The sequence below is a fragment of the Malaclemys terrapin genome, chromosome 4 (genome assembly GCF_027887155.1).
Source record: "Malaclemys terrapin pileata isolate rMalTer1 chromosome 4, rMalTer1.hap1, whole genome shotgun sequence".
Taxonomy (NCBI): Eukaryota; Metazoa; Chordata; order Testudines; family Emydidae; genus Malaclemys; species Malaclemys terrapin.
Window position 1 is genome coordinate 117,684,973 of NC_071508.1, and position 17,503 is coordinate 117,702,475.

Below are 17,503 nucleotides of genomic sequence, written 5' to 3' on the forward strand. Positions count from 1 at the left end.
AGATGTCATTGCAGACATCTTTACAAAAGTGAATAGTTTAAAATATGAAAGGCTGTACCAGCATACACCCCATCCTTCCTGAGTATATTTATTTATTCTTTCCCTATTGTTTCTTAAGCCTTATTTCTGTAGCTCCTGTGAAAGAGGTTTCCTCTTAAGGAAGAAGGTCAAGAAAAAATGGGAAATTACAGCATTTTTATTTTATATTTTAACATTTACATCTTTGTGTGGGTGTGTGTCCTTTCTGCTGAAAATTGTAAGTGCAAGGTAAGTCTAAGGGCTAAATTCTGCTCCCATTTACAGTGCTGTAATGTAATTCCATTGATTTCAGTGGAGTTATTCTGGACTGCCTTTGGAAAATTTGACTCAGTGCTTCTACCTCAGCATCCCCTTCTATACCAGCTTTCCTGTATAGTAGTATCAACTCATTACACCTTTCAATCCCACATGACCCATAAAGTGTGGAGAGCTTTAGCTAATATTAGGCTAGATTGTCAATTTGAGATCTAGCCCACTGTAAGGGGCCATGTGTTATAGGGCTGCTCCTGAAGCCCCGGGGAGCTTTCCCTGCTCCTTTGGGAAAGTCTATACCTTTTACACTTCCTGATGCTCTGGCTTAAAATGGCTGGCATGTTGGAAATGCAGACATCAGACAGCTTTCTCCTTGTGCTTTCCCTTGCGCCCATCTACACAAGGAGTGGCTCTTCATAGTCTGCTTCCCCTTGCATATGGAAAGTGGTGGAATGGTGTAGGAGGATGCCTTCCCTTTTATCCCTTACTCCGGGGAGAAGGGTAGGCCTTGATCGGGCCCTGTGAGGTTGGACATTTCCTCAATTCCAGTAACTAGTTCATTTACCCTTGATCAGAGGGGGAAGGCTACATGTCTTGCTGCTTCACTGAGTGTACAGAAAAATTAGATATTCTGCTGAGTGCATGCTGTGTCAAACACTTCCTAGTGGAGGTAACAGATCTCCAGCTTGTACTTACCACTTAGAAACTTTTTATTCTTAGAAAAGGGTTGCTCAGTGCACACCATTATACTCTGAGAGGGAGAGAGAGAAAGTGCCACTCAATCGATAGAAACGTACAGTGGCAACAAAATAAAACAAAAATGCCTGCAAAATTACTATGAGTAGCAGCAGATAGTCTCTCAGATCCTTTGTTTTGCTCCTGGTTGATATGATGCAGTCAGACAGGGGCAGCAGGCCCTGCTAAAATATTCTTTTCCTTATTTAGCTGAAGTACTTTTAGCAAGAGAGCTTTATTTCATCCATATAATGTAAGTATGAACTTTAATGAAGGAATAATGGTAACTAAAGCTGTAGCCACCTCTGGGGCAGAGATCAAGGCTCTGAACAGCTCTCTGTGGACTCGCATGAAATACTATGGGCTTACACTTCCATTTGCCTGTTAGGCTCAGGTCAGAGTTATAAGCAAAGTGTTTCTCACAGATGCACAGGATTGCTAAATTGCTGTACTGTTGCTATAGTGAAGCATGATGGCATTTGCTGGTAAAAGTGTTTGAAAGTCTGGACAATACGTGAGTTCCTAAGATGACCATGAATATTTTAAAGCCTTAGCTACAGGCTGAAGATTTAGGGTTCGATCCAGCTCCCATTGTAATCAACAGAAAGACTCCCATTGGCTTTAAAGGGATTTGGACCAGTTCTTAATGATTGGAATGAACCTGTTATAAGATAAAGCTGTGTAGGTTAAACACTGCTGTGGGAGCCTGGAGACCTGGATACTATAGGCAGCTCTGCCACAATACAGGCACGATTTTGATTTGTGCAGGTGTGTCTAGGGACTAGTGAGAATGGACACAAGAAACCATCCCTGCCCCCTGTATGTTATATATAATACAAAGGTGCAATATTAGTCCCCTGAACTTAGCATAGCAATAACCCACACCATGTTCTGGGCCGACCAGTGGGCCTGGCGTACCAGGCAGAAGCAGATTGTTCCATCTCATAGGAAGGTGGAACCTGCTCTCTTCCAAGGTTGCATCAGTTTGCTCAGGGAGGTATCTTCATGAAACATCTACACATGTTGATCCGTTGGGTCCACTCAGGCCAATCTGTCCCCACGGGAATGGTGTCAGGTTTTTGGGCAAGTAGAAGTTGGCAACGCTAGAGATGAGATTTTTTTTTTAGGATTTTGAATGATGATGGGTCCTAGGGAAACCTGGGATGCAGAGCGTGGCTGCACGGTGTGGTAGAGCTTGGTGTTAGAACAAAGGTAGTAGCACATTTGAGTCTGATAATACGTGTGTCATGTAATCACATCATCTTATTTCTTCTCCCAGAGTGAATGAGCATAGTCTGTAATGAGTTTTCGGGGGTGGATGCTCACAGACATTTACAATTTGTTTCTCACTAGTATTTGAGCACGTGATAACTGCTAGTAAAACTTGGTTGCACAATTAATTGTGGAAAAAACACAAAAGGAGGATGAATACAGATTAAGTGAATTAATTAATAAATTCAAACAAATAGTTATGGAAAGCTCTTTTGCGGTAGTCACCTCACTTAAATGTCTATGACATAGATACAAAGTGTGTTAAAGTCAGAGGAAAGAATTCCATTACATTTGATGGGTTTTGCATTAGCCTTTATGGCCCTGATTCTGCAAACATTTAAGACCATGACTGATTTTACTCACAAGAGTACTCCCTTTGAAGTCTATTACAGGATTGGGGCCTTTCTGTGTTTGTAGATTGATGAGGGTTTTGTAGAACAGCAGGATGCAATCTGACTACCAGCCTCTCACATTTGGGCTCCCAAATTGTCAAATGAGATCATTGCTCCTCAATGCTGCCAGCAAAAAGTTCCAAATGCCAACTTTAATTAACAACTTTATTTTTAAATAGAATGTAAAGGTTATGGACATAGCGAGGAATTCACCACCCACTGTGTTAAACCAAGAGGAATGTGTTCAGCTTTAGGGTTTTTTTGGGAGGGTTGTTTTTAAATTAAACTTAAATGGAAGAAAAAAAAGACTTGATTGCACAGTCAGAATTATCCACACCAGTAAACGTAGCAACACATTTTTGGAGGTGATCAATAAAAGGTAGGCCTTTTGATATGTTATCTATAAATGTAATTGCAAAAGAACAGGGACATTATTATTGTTATTTTTTATTATTTGCATTCCCATTGTGCCTGGGAGCCCTATTCATGGGGGAGGAGCCCATTGTGCTAGGCGCTGTACAAACACAGAACAAAAAATGGTCCCTGCCCCAAAGAGCTTCCAGTCTAAGTATAAGACAAATTCAACAGATGAATATAGACAGACAGTGGTACACAAGGAAATAATGTGACAATATTAGGAAGCAGTGATCCCAGCACATCAGTAGCCAAAACAGGAAATGCACCAGAATGTATTGATGATGACCAAAGGTTGAGAGCTTTGGGTTAATTCTGAGAAAGAAACTCCCGAACGTACTGGATATTTATCTGACCTACAAACACTTACACATAAACTTTACTCACATGAGTAGTGCCATTGACTTCTCTGGGACTATTAACAAGAGTAAAGTTAAGCAGGGTGGGAGATGATGGGTGCACAAATCTGAGATGCAAATCTTGCAAGAACAGGCTCTCTGATTGTGACATTCCCAGTACTCCCTTCTCCTAGTAGAGTGAGGATTGCCTTGAGTACAGCCTCTTGATGTTTGAGAACTTCTGTTTCTCTTCTCCCAAGAACACGGAAATGTAAAATAATGATTACAAGAAAAGTGAATCAGACTTTTACAAACTTCTTAAAAGGTTTGGTTCAGGTTTTGTCTCAGGTTGCTTCTGTGTCTACCTATGGCATTTCTAATGTGCCTTCAGATCTGTAGCAGATGCCTAACTGATTCTTCCATCCATTCTAAATACACTCTACAGTGGAGATTCCCCAAATGTGGTCCATGGACTGCTAATGATCTGTGGAGACCCAGCTGGTCGCATGCCCCTCCTTTTTTCTAGCTCCTTGCTTGCATTAAAATATAGTGCAAAAAGTACTTTTTTTACTAAAACTTTTCCGGGTATGCAATTAATGTAGTTGTCATGGGGATGTTATGAGAGGGTAAATTGGAGGGGAGGTTATCTTCACAATTGGGAGTGGGAAAGGAGGGGTCTCATGAAACAATATCTAATTTAAGATGAAAATTTTGGAGAAACAATTACCTAGAGCATGCTCTCATAATTTATTAATGAGCTGACTTGTGCTTCCTATCCAATATCCCTAGCTATACTGAGTAGGCAGGTGCACAAACCTGGTGATGCTGTTTTTAATACAGAAATGTGTAAACAAAAACATTGTTGATGCCCACTAATGGAGAATTAGTAATATTAGTACAATAGAGTAACTATTGCTGTCCCCAGCTGTTGTTTGCTTGTTTTAATTGTTTTTGAAGCCTATGGTGCTTTATTACTTTTTTGTAAATGGCTTAATAAATAGCCTGTGGTAGTGGTGCCTAGACACTATGGTGATGGGTTTGCTAGAAATAGTTAAACTGTAACTTCAGAGATGAAAGAGGTGGTGAGTCAGCTGCACTGCCTCAAGACCAGCTCCAGGACATTGTAGTTCAGAGACACCTTTCTGTATCACAATTCCTCCCCAACTTCCTCCATTCTCTCATGTGGGGGAGTGGAGAGAGGGTAGTCCCTTGCTGCTGTCCTAGACAAGTAAATTATGATCCCCATCACACCGCTTCAACTAGGGGAGCATGGAGCCCCAGCCTATGCACCCTCTGCTTTGCTTACTCCTGCACATGCAAGTATGGATTGGATGAATGAACTATAAGGTAGTGTAAGTGTGCGGACTCACCCTGTGGCGCCTCCTGCTGGTCGTCCATGGGAATTAGCTCTTCCAGCATCCTGGAGTGCCCCCTGCAGACTGGTGATCTGCCTTACCGCTGGCCCCTGTGTCCCTCCCAGGACCCTAGTGCCCTGTTATATGGGGTGCTGCCCCCTGGCAGTAACTCCTCAGTCTTAGGGTCTCCCTCCCTGGGGAACCCCCACCCACTATCCCCACCTCACCTCAGTATATGCCAATCATTGTCAAGCCCCCATGCCCTGGGGCAGAATGCAATATCAGCCTACTCATCACTGGCACGGTTAGGTTTGGACCTGCTGCCTTTGCCTACCCCTGGGTTGCCCTCTGCAACCCCCAGTACCTATTAGCCCAATATCAGAGGGGTAGCGGTGTTAGTCTGAATCTGTAAAAAGCAACAGAGGGTCCTGTGGCACCTTTAAGACTAACAGAAGTATTGGGAGCATAAGCTTTTTGTGGGTAAGCTTGCATCTGATGAAGTGGGCATTCACCCACGAAAGCTTATACTCCAATACTTCTGTTAGTCTTAAAGGTGCCGCAGGACCCTCTGTTGCTTTTTATTAGCCCAATGCTAGTCCGCAGCCTGGGGCTTTCCAGGCTGGAGCTCCCCAGCCTTTCCCCAGCCCTGCTCCACTCAGGTACCCTGTCTCTAGCTCCCTGCAGCCAGGCCCATCTCCCTCTACAGTTAGAGAGAGACTGTGTCTGTCCCTGGCTTCCCTGCCTTTATAGGGCCAGCTGAGGCCTGATTAGTGTGTGGCCCAGCTGCGGCTGCTTCTCTAATCAGCCTAGTAGCTTTTCCACTGCCACAGCCCTCTCCCAGAGCTGTCTTTAAACCCCTCTGGGACGGAGCGGGTAACCACCCCGCTACAGGTGGATAGCTCAATAGGTAGTGATCAATGGCTCGATGTCCAGCTCAGTAGTTAGTGATCAATGGCTCGATGTCTAACTGGCAGCCGGTATCAAGCGGAGTGCCCCAGGGGTCGGTCCCGGAGCCGGTTTTGTTCAACATCTTTATGTTTGTGGATGACACTAAGCTGTGGGGAGAGGTAGATATGCTGGAGGATATAGATAGGGTCCAGAGGGACCTAGACAAATTGGATGATTGGGACAAAAAAAAATCTGATGAGGTTCAACAAGGACAAGTGCAGAGTCCTGCACTTAGGATGGAAGAATCCCATGCACCGCTACAGGCTAAGCAGCAGTTCTGCAGAAAAGGACCTGGGGATTACAGTGGACGAGAAGCTGGATATGAGTCAGCAGTGTGCCCTTGTTGCCAAGAAGGCTAACAGCATATTGGGCTGCATTAGTAGGAGCATTGCCAGCAGATCGAGGGAAGTGATTATACATTTAGATTATTTCAATTCGAAACAGCTTTACAATTCCTTTGATTTTATTTTTGGAATGAAGAAACATTAACAAAGGCTCAAAATCAAAACAAGACATTTTATTTCAGGATGAACAAAATGTTTCATTCAACCCCAAACAGTTATTTTCCTCTACCTTTTAGTTTGCCCCAAATTTTTGTTTTGAATTGGACTGAAATGATTTTTTTTCAATTTTTCAGAATTGCCAGCAAACCAAAAAATCAGTTATCCACAGAGCTCTACAATCTAGTTGTGAGAGAGAATATGATTCTGCTGTACCTCACATGATGGCTGCAGACATATGCTTTTCTCTACCTCTAAACTTCTCCGCTTCATTTAACACCTTGCAAATCCTGAAGGAATCTCCTATCACATATTTTGTTTATATTGTAATGCCTACATTCTTCGATAGTAATCTCTAGGCAAACAGCTGCATTCCCACTGGCAGACAATGCGTTGCTGTCTCACAAGCTGATTATTCTCCTTCCACACATTTGTGAACACTTTTCCCTTAGGTTAACATGCACCAACACTGTTTCTTTTTTCATTACCTGCCAAAAGACTCTTTAACCGACAATGATATTCATATTTATATTTAACTTCCTTTCTAGTCTAAATTCCCTTCACTTGTCGACAGATCCTATATTGTTCTTTTAATTGTATTTTACTTAACCGTGAATAATCTAACACATCAGATGCAGGCATTTGAGTATTTTTTCTCTCTTCTTTTCCTTCTTTGGTTTGTCAAAACAAGAAAAATGTTCAGAAATCTTCAGCCTGCATTGCCCTATTTACCATAGCTTAGTCAGTCTGCTGAAGGCATTAGTATCTCCTGGTATTTATCACCATGATGGTAGCATTATATGCAGGTGTTCTCTGGCCCCAGTCCTCCTTTAAAACAATGGAAGAAGCCAGGATTTATCACCTCAGCTGGGCAAACAAATGCAAAAGTGTCTCATGTAGCTAATTTGGATCAGCCAGACGGGATCCTGGAAGCACAAAGTGATACGCAGCTAGAAAGTCAATTCATTTATGATGCACAAACAAGCCCAGATAAAGTATAAATCAGCACTGACTCTCCTTGAAAATGGATCATTTATCTGTGTCCCCAACTTCCTCCAAGGGATTTCAATCAAGGAGCTCCTGGCTCCAGGTCTTCAGTAGCAGATTTTCTTCACTCTAGCTGGCAGGTACCTTAAAGTCAGCAGAGACTGAGATTAGATATTGGGTTGACCATATCAAGGTTTTAGCTCTTGCTGATGCCTAGATGTATGTTCTTATCCTGTGGGCAAGTTCCTTTGAAAACTCCACCAGAATTTTTCAAAGCACTGAGCAAGTGAGTTGAAAAAACTCTTAAACTCTCTTCACTAAGAAACAGGTTTGGCATGTACTGAAGGAAAGAACAAAAGCAAAACGAGTATTTTTATAAACCATATTTGCTAGTTCAGTGAGCACTGAGGTGGTTCTTGAAATTAGGCGTGTGCTGAAGTATCTTCCTGAATTGGGGCCATTATGATGTAACCCTCAACCCACTCTCACATCCTTAAATCTCAACACATATACATCTAGTGTTGTGTCAAAGTTTCCCTCAATGACAGAATTGTGTGAGAACCAGAACTTCCTTTTCATGGAAAATTTTGCCTTTCCAATTTTTTGAGAGAACTATTTTTGTAAATTCTGGGCAGGGAGCCGACAAGCTAGGAAACTGGGCAGAATAGGGAGCCCGCCCACCAGGCAGGCAGCCTGGAGAGCTGGACAGCCAGGGAGCCAGCCTCCGGGGGACAGACAGCTGGAGAGCCAGTCTGCCCATTGGGGAGCTGGAAAACTGACCTGCCTGGCTGGCTTCTGTCTAAAGTTCTGACAGAATCAACAGGTTCCCATGGACTGTTTTGGTTAAGTCTAATCATCATTTTCCAGTGGAAAGTATTCTGTCAGAAAACGTTCAACCATCTGTATACACAGCTTTAAAAAGAAACAAAGTTCAGTCTCTGGAAGTGAGTAGAGCGGCTGAAAGGGGGCAGGCATTCTCAGTGGAGGGCCTTCATCTATGGACTTCACAAAAAGAGATAGAATTAGACACAGCTTGGCTTCAGAGACTTCATGATGCATCTTGCCTTCTAACAATATATTTCTCCTTTATTAACTGAAGTCAGTGGGAGCTTTGCCATAAAGTTCATTGGGTATAGGATGAGATCAAGCAAAATACCTAAAAAAAAAAAAAATCCAATTAAAAATAACAGTTGAAACATTGGTAGGAGAGAGCAGATGTCCTTTATGGGCAACAGAAAGAGTTTGTTTGGTTCTGAATGAATAGAATCCACAGTGACAGACAAACTGGAAGAAGAAGAAGAAAGTAGTAATAGAGTACAGTGCATTGTAGAAACTCCCTGTCCCATCCCCTGTGCACATATTTGATCTCATCTGAAAGTAAATTAGAATTTGACCAGTTCATTAACTTTTCATATTTGTTTCCTCTGTTAGTCAGGTGCTTAAGCTTTACTAAAAAGAATACACATGAAGGCAATGTTTTAGTGGAGATGGTTGATTTAAAAAAAAAAACACTTGAAACATTGACAACCTTTTTCACCACTCTTGTGAATGTCGAGGGAAAAGAGACAACATTATCATTTTTTTATTCCATATTTTGATCAGATCTATTTTTAGTGGAGATGCTCATATAATTTTTTAAACTGCATATGCAACTGTACAATGCACATTAACCACCACCACAGTATGAATTGGAAATATTACAATCAATATTAAATTCACAATTTGCTCAGTAACTTATATAGGTAGCTTATACAAGTAACTATTTGCAGTTCACTCTGTAACTTAATTATATAAACTATATAAATAGTTATTTATATGTTACAAGATGAATTTCAAATTGCCTATTGGATTGCAATATTTTGAAATGATCTGCAGCTCAATAGTTATTTGTTGAAGAAATTCACAAATAATTGTGATTAATCAATACATTCAGTGATATTGCTATCTGCTTGTTAACTCAGAAACAGAAAAATAGAAAAAGAAAATTGTTAAATCAATTATTCATTGTGAATTCTTAGGTCACCTCCAGCTGATGAATAAGTGGATGAAGGACCTGGCCAGGAAGCTAATTTATTAATGTGTGTGTATGTGTGTTTATATTTTCAGTGGGGGGATCACCGGACATTGATACCCTTTAGAAAGATAGGGGTGATAAGCATGATCAACACTGGGAAGAGGAAACACAGGTTACTGTTAAAAAGGTCATGAAAAAGTTAGTTTCAAGGAAAAGTATGAGAGCCATAGGCACAGTTTACCACTAGGAAAGAAGTAGGTCAAAATCTAAGGCCAGAAAGCAGGTGTATATGGCCAGCTGAGAATTCCCCTGGAATAAATGAGCTCTCATTTTGCACTGAGCTGGCATACCTTTTCCTGTGCCACTTTACGCATCCCACTCCATCATAAGAAGCATATAAAAGGCAGTATATGTCTGGAGCTGGCTGTGATCCAGCTATCCCTAGCATATGATCTTTTGGGTGAATATTGTCAGATGACATAGATTAGCACAGTCTCCGGATGACTCTAGCCTATGATGGATATGAGGCAGTTGTAGATCTGTCCTAAGAATTGAACAACCTTCATAGACTCTTGATACAGAAGAGGATCTGACCATGGATGTTTGCTTCTTACCCTCAATAAAAACCTGGTCTGTCTGAAATGTTGGTGATGGAGTTGAAACACTCTATCTCATGCCATGTTATTTATGGAAACACCCACTTGAATGCTAGTCTTTGTGTGCTTCCAGAGAGGAAAAGTAACTGTAAACTGGTGTTCAGGCTGACCAGCCAAGGAAAGAAAAATAAAAGTCCAACAAGAGGTCTCTTCACATCATTTCTTCGGGTATTGTTTTATGGCCAAAAACCAAAATCAAAGCCGGCAAATCACTCAGGCTACTAGTAGTAGCCACCTGAGGGCTCTCTACCTTCAACTAGTGGAGAACAGAGAAGATATACCTTTCCTCTGTGATAGCCAACTTTGCTTCCCCTTTCACTTTATAACTCCACCTAGATCAGCTATCTGATTGCCAGGAACCCTTTAGGTGAAAATGCCTTTGCATCTTGCCACAGTAATGTAGTTACTTCAATAGCCAATAAGCAGCAACATTAACTAAGCTCAGTTCAGTTACATTCTCACTGCCCAATTGAGAGTTTTAGTTGAGTAGGGCATGGGAAGGAGAGGAGAATGATATATAAGGGGGAAAAGTGAGGTCTTTGTGAAGCCTGGGTTCAGGATGCAACTCTTATTTTCCTCCCCTGTGCTGCCTTTTCCCCCTGCCCCTGATTCTGTCACCTTCCCAAGAAGAACACAGCCTGCAAAGAGTATGTGAAGGCTCAGTCCTAGAGAGGGAGAAAGAAAATGGTCAAAACCAGCAAAGAAAAACATCAGAATTAGAAAGAGATTGTGAACCTGAGGCAACTTGGTGGGGTGAGCTGTAAGGGTGAGGAGAGAAGGCTGCTCTGGTACTGCCTGCGCTGTACCTGTTCTGTACATAAACAGAGGCCTTCATTCTCCACACGGCGAAACCAGCACAACTTTCACTATAGAGCATGCTGCATACATTCCAGCCACCCAAATGCTGTCACTGGAAAGGACTACTCCAATTTGTCCTCATTTCTCACTTTGCAGTTCACCTCCTGACAGATGCGGAGCCCTGCCCCTATGCAATCTTCCTGCTACAGTCAAAAGCTGCCCAACAAAAGTGACAAACGGCAATAAAGCTTTGCTGAACAACACCTATTTGTACAATTACAGTGCATTTTCATTAGATGGCTCTCCTGAGGCTACTGCTCCTGTTGTGAGGCTGCTGCAGGCTTCTGGCTCTCAACTGCATTGAAAGTCCATACCCCTTTATGATGCTCTACATCACGTTACAATATGCTGCTTTGCTGACTCTTCATCTCCCAGAAAGGCCTCTCTGCGGGAGGGGTTGATACTATAATAAGAATACCAGTCACACACAAGAAAATTCATGTTGCACAGATGACTTTCCAGAGGCATTAACAATGTTTTACTATAAATGTTCTAGTATACAGCAATCCTGGTGGGGAAGGCGAGCTTAATAGGAAAGGCAATGAAGCATCTTACCTAGACTATGCCATAAGGCAGGAAAATTAAGTTTCCTCTGAGGAGAAGGGAATCATTTCTCTGGGAATACACACTGTCCCATATCAGATCATACAGCAGTAACAATAAATATCACAATAAAACTTTACTTTGTAAAGCGCCTTTAAGGAAATGTGCTGAGTTCTGTAATACGTAATAAAGAGAAAGAGGACATTTAAGAAGAATAGTCAAGGGAGAAACCTGTTGTGTTCCAGATACCAGTGATCATGAGCTAATTCGGTTTAAAATACATGGGAGGAGTAACAGAATTAAGTCAAAGACTAGGGTTTATAATTTTAAAAAGGCCAATTTTAACAAATTAAGGGGACTGGTAAGGGAAGTGGATTGGGCAAACGTATTAAGGGATCTAAAGGCAGAAGAAGCCTGGGATTACTTCAAGTTAAAGATGCATGAGCTGTCGGAGGCCTGCATTCCAAAAAAGGGAAAAAGATTACAAAGCAGGAGATTTAGACCGAGCTGGATGAGCGACCGACTCAAAGGGGTGATTAGGAAAAAACAGAAAGCGTACAAAGAGTGGAAGAGGGGAGGGATTAGTAAAGAAACTTACCTTAGTGAAGTCCGAGAATGTAGAGATAGAGTGAGAAAGGCCAAAGGCCGTGTAGAGTTGGACCTAGCGAGGGGAATTAAAAGCAATAGTAAGAGGTTTTACAGCCACATAAATAGGAAGAAAGCAAAGAAAGAAGAAGTGGGACCGCTGAAGACTATTGCCGGAGAGGAGATTAAAGACAATCTAGGCATGGCGCAATATCTCAATGAATATTTTGCATCGGTGTTTAATGAGGCCAATGAAGGTATTAGGGATACTAGCACCACTACAGAGGGGCATTCGGGATGGGGGATTACCGTATTCGAGGTAGAAACAAAACTTGATTGCCTTAATGGGGCTAAGTCGGGAGGACCGGACGATCTTCATCCGAGAATATTGAAGGAATTGGCGCGGGAAATAGCAGGCCCGTTAGCGATAATATTTAATGAATCTGTAAACTCGGGGGTGGTCCCGTTAGACTGGAGAATAGCTAATGTGGTTCCTATTTTCAAGAAAGGGAAAAAAAGTGATCCGGGTAACTACAGGCCTGTTAGTTTAACATCTGTAGTGTGCAAGGTGTTAGAGAAAATTCTGAAAGAGAAACTAGTTGAGGACCTGGAGGTTAGTGGCAATTGCGATAAATTACAACATGGTTTTACGAAGGGCAGATCGTGCCAAACGAATCTGATCTCCTTCTTTGAGAAAGTAACGGACTTATTAGATAAGGGAAATGCGGTGGACCTAATATACCTGGATTTCAGTAAAGCGTTTGATACTGTACCCCATGAGGAATTATTGGTTAAACTGAAAAACATGGGGATCGATATGAAAATCCAGAGGTGGATAAGGAATTGGTTAATGGGGAGAATGCAGCGGGTCGTATTAAAGGGTGAACTGTCGGGTTGGAGGGAGGTTACTAGTGGAGTGCCTCAAGGTTCGGTTTTGGGACCCATTTTATTTAATCTATTTATAACTGACCTCGGGACCGATTGCAGGAGTGGGCTGATAAAGTTTGCGGATGATACGAAGGTGGGAGGCGTTGTAAATTCGGAGGAGGATAGGGATATCCTGCAGGGAGACTTGAATGAGCTTGTGAATTGGAGTATCAGAAATAGGATGAAATTTAATAGTAAAAAGTGTAAGGTAATGCATTTGGGGATGACTAATAACAATTTTAGTTACAAGATGGGGACGCATTGGTTAGAAGTAACGGAAGAGGAGAAGGACCTAGGGGTCCTCGTAGACCGCAGGATGACTATGAGTCGACAATGCGACGTGGCGGTGAAAAAAGCCAATGCTGTCTTGGGATGCATTAGGCGAGGTATATCTAGTAGGGATAAGGAGGTCCTGCTCCCGTTGTACAAGGCGCTGGTGAGACCTCACTTGGAGTACTGTGTGCAGTTCTGGTCTCCCATGTTTAAAAAAGATGAACTCAAACTGGAACGGGTGCAGAGAAGGGCCACTAGGATGATCAGAGGAATGGAAAACCTGTCGTATGAAAAGAGACTAGAGGAGCTTGGGTTGTTTAGTCTGACAAAGCGAAGGCTGAGGGGGGATATGATTGCTATCTTTAAATATATTAGAGGGATTAATACAAGGGAGGGAGAAGAATTATTCCAGCTTAGTACTAATGTGGATACGAGAACGAATGGATATAAACTGGCCGTGGGGAAGTTCAGGCTTGAAATTAGACGAAGGTTTTTGACCGTCAGAGGGGTGAAATATTGGAACGGCCTTCCGAGGGAAACGGTGGGGGCGACGGACCTGTCTGGTTTTAAGATTAAGTTAGATAAATTTATGGAGGGAATGGTTTAATGGTAAAACATAGTAGTCAAGGAAAACCAAACAATGGTAGGTAAATCGTATAATGGCTGACAGGGGTCAGGCTGATGACTCTTGCCTATATGCTCGGGGTCTGACTGATCGCCATTTTTGGGGTCGGGAAGGAATTTTCCTCCAGGGCAGATTGGCCGAGCCTCTGGAGGTTTTTCGCCTTCCTCCGCAGCATGGGGCAGGGATCTCTAGCAGGAGGGTCTCTGCCGATTGAAGTCACCTAAAACAGGATTGGGGACTTCAACAGCAGAGTCCAGGGAAGGGGTAGGGACGGTTTTATGGCCTGCAGCATGCAGGGGGTCAGACTAGATGATCATAATGGTCCCTTCTGACCTTAAAGTCTATGAGTCTATGAGGAGCTGAAAAGGAGAAGGTTCTCACATCAGTAGAGGCAAACATTTGTGAAGGGAGAGAGATGGAGGGGAAGATGAAAGATGGGAAAGGGGAAGAAACAAATTACTTGAAGACGGCTGTAGCAAATCCATGGAGGGTTTTAAAATCAATGAGGGAAGTTTTGAACTGTATCCTGAGAAAAATGAAGAATGGGCATCAGGTGGTTGCATTTCTTGCACAGGTGGACATGGCACTCCCCACAATGTTGAAGTCTGGACTCTAGAGAGCTCCGATTCAAGGGACACTAGTGACGAAGGACGGCACAGTCAATGTGAAAGGAAGTTAAGGAATTCTGAGATGAGTAGAGACATCTACTGACTTCACAAGCCATTTACCAGTGACACAAATAACCATCTTTTCTCCCTTGCCCCCATCCCCTTTTAGCTGGGATTTTATATGAAATAATAATGATAATGGTATATATAGGGCTATCACTCCTTATTAAATAGACTTGAAAGTGATTGATTTGCACAAGAATGTATATCAGAGCTAAGGGGTCAGTGTTTGGGTCTGGATTAAGTTTAGACAGTTTAGGCTATTTTTACTGTGTATATCATGGTAGCACCTAGACTCCCCAGTTGTAAACCAGAACCCCATTGTGTTGGACATTATTCAAACACATAACAAAAATCAGTCTCTGCATTGAGGAGTTTATTGTCTAAGTTTCAGAGTTTAGGTTTGAATTTAGTGGTAGTGAAACCTTGCGATATGTTCACTTGAGTTTGTGGCCCCCCAAAAGTGGGAATCTCCTGAAATCAGATAATCTGCTTCATCCAAAATAGAAGCATAAAATAAGCTTCTGTTGGTATTAGATCTGCCTCAGAATCAAAACAGAGTGAATAGGTTTGGGTACAGGTAATCAATTAAAATTTCATTGTGATTCTGATCCAAGGCACTCATTTTAGCCCATCATTGATATACAGACATGTAACTGTAGTTATGTGATCATGCAAAGAGTTTTGGGGTGCAGTTTGTATCACAGGATACATTCCATTGTAGTATTGTATTGTGACAGCTGTTCCGTCTGATACAGAAAGAAGATTTCCTCTTCCACAGGCAAAGTTTGATTTTCCTGCCTCTGTCTGAGCTTGTATCTCCAATAAACCTTTCATTTTCAAGATGTACACTTTCATTGTGTTACTGGGCTTATGGATGTGGGAGATTTTTTTCATTTTTTTAAATGCAGGATTCAGCGAGAGTATGTCGTCCTAATGTTTTTTCAGAGAAATTGGGAGGAGCGGGGGTTCAAAGAGCCACATGGAGTTTGCAAGCAGGTGTATGAAAAAAGAAGGTCAAAATGTAGACCTCCTGACTTTTACTATGTTTCTTTAAAATAATAATTGGAAAGCATTACAGGTGACTGGTTTTTAATATGGGTTTATAATATGGACTCAGTGCCCTTTTGTTACACGGAGGGGTTTTTAATAGCTTAAATATTTATGTTTCAAAAGTAGCTAATGAGCATTCTTTGCATAGCTCTCACGCTCTCTTTCTCTCTTCCCCCCCTCTACCCCCATAAATGACTATTTTGAGTTGCATGCAATACAGTGCCAAAAATATATGGAAAGAAGGGGACCTAACTAATTTAGTTTCTTTCTTTCTTTCATTATTAGAATCACATGTAGAATTACAGTACCACAGGTCTGAACAAAGCAAATACAGTATTGCCAAATACTTGGATATTGTTTTATCCCAATAAGAAATTATGAAAAACATTAAGGATCAGACTCTGGGTGGCATTTGTCTGCATGGGGACCCAAAGAGCCTTCCTGCCTTCTTATGCCTTCAGCTCTATGCCAACAGCATTGAACTTCCAGAAGTCTACTGAATGCAGGGATTGATCCCTGCTAGTGCCCTGTCTGGACACAAGCTGCTCTCAGAGGGACAGGAAAGAGGAGAGGTTATGGATCTCTCCCATCCCCCGATGTGACAATTATATAAGGTATACATTATATTGCACATCTGCAGGTCGGTGGCTTTGAAAGAGTAAATACTTTCATCACAGCTGGCAGAGAAACGGTGGTATCTTTCAGTGGAATTTCATTAAGATTGGCTTGATGACTTATAATATCCAGAATGGTCTCAAAGAGCTTCACAAATGTACCTTGGAAAGTAAAAGACACACCTGCAGTCCCTATGCTCCCCTAACTACTGAGGCTGCTCCCTTCTAAAGCCCCAGTAGACACAAGCGACCCCCAAGGGAACAGGATGGTGCAGGAAAGGAGTGGGACCATGGACCTTCCCGAGCTCGCTGTACCAGCCAGTGGATGTGGACAGACACATACGGGAGAGCATGCCGCACCTTCCTAAAGGATAGTGCAGTAGCCACACTGCTTTGGAGCATCTGGGAGCTGAAGAAGGGACTGTGACTCATGGGGAAACAGTCTCTCTTTGAGCTGAGCCCAAGGCAGTGCAGCTCCTCACCACTCTCAAATGGGGGCCAGTAGCCACAAACCCTTTATTCGGGAATCACTTTTTCATTTACACTCATAGATCAAATATTTACTTGCTCGTAACATGGAACTATCACGATCTCTAAACAACGTGCACAGTTAAAAACACCACACACCTGCATAGTGCAGGTTGTCTCAATGTCCACCAACTAGAGAGCTAGTCTTATCTCCACAGAATCTGGTCATCGGAGGCAGTAACTTAGATCGCTTTATTGATCTTGGATTGCTTGAGGGAACATGTTGAGTTTGCTTTTGCAGGTATTCAGGAATGGAATAGGGTTTACCTATTTTGGGTTAGAGATAAACAGTTTCTTAAAACATCCTCATCCCAGCTATTAACTGGTGTTGCTACCAAAGAAGCCTAAAATGACCGTAACTGTAAACTGTTGGCCTAATTCTTCTTTCACACCAGTTTTCCTCCAGTATAACTCACTTGACTTCAATGGAGTTTGAACTAATGGATAGTTTGTTAGTGAAAGGAAAGTCAGGTCCATTGGGTCATATGGGATGATTACTGCCGAAAACAAGCTACCCTTTCAAATCTAATCCACCTAGACATTTACAATATGCTTATCAACCCAGGATCTGACGTGGGAACAAAGTGACATAAGTCCAAATGGGTGGTTTAACACATACATGTATTTCCTTCATTTTCAGAAACAGCCACTGTTTACTCAGAAAACCCCCACCCAAATATAGTTGTGGAGGACGGGGAAGGTCCCTTCCTTCATCCTTCCAATACAATCAGATAAACAAAAGCAGTGGATAAAATAAAAAGGAGGAGGTGGGGATCTGGAGATTTTTCTGTGTTTCTGAAACAAGTAAGTTCCCCAAGAATATGTTGGGAGGGAATGGGGTTGAACCATAAATGCTGTGCCATGGGGTCTCTATGATCAATATGGCTGCGTAATGGCAGCTGCATATGCTCATCTACGGGAGAACAA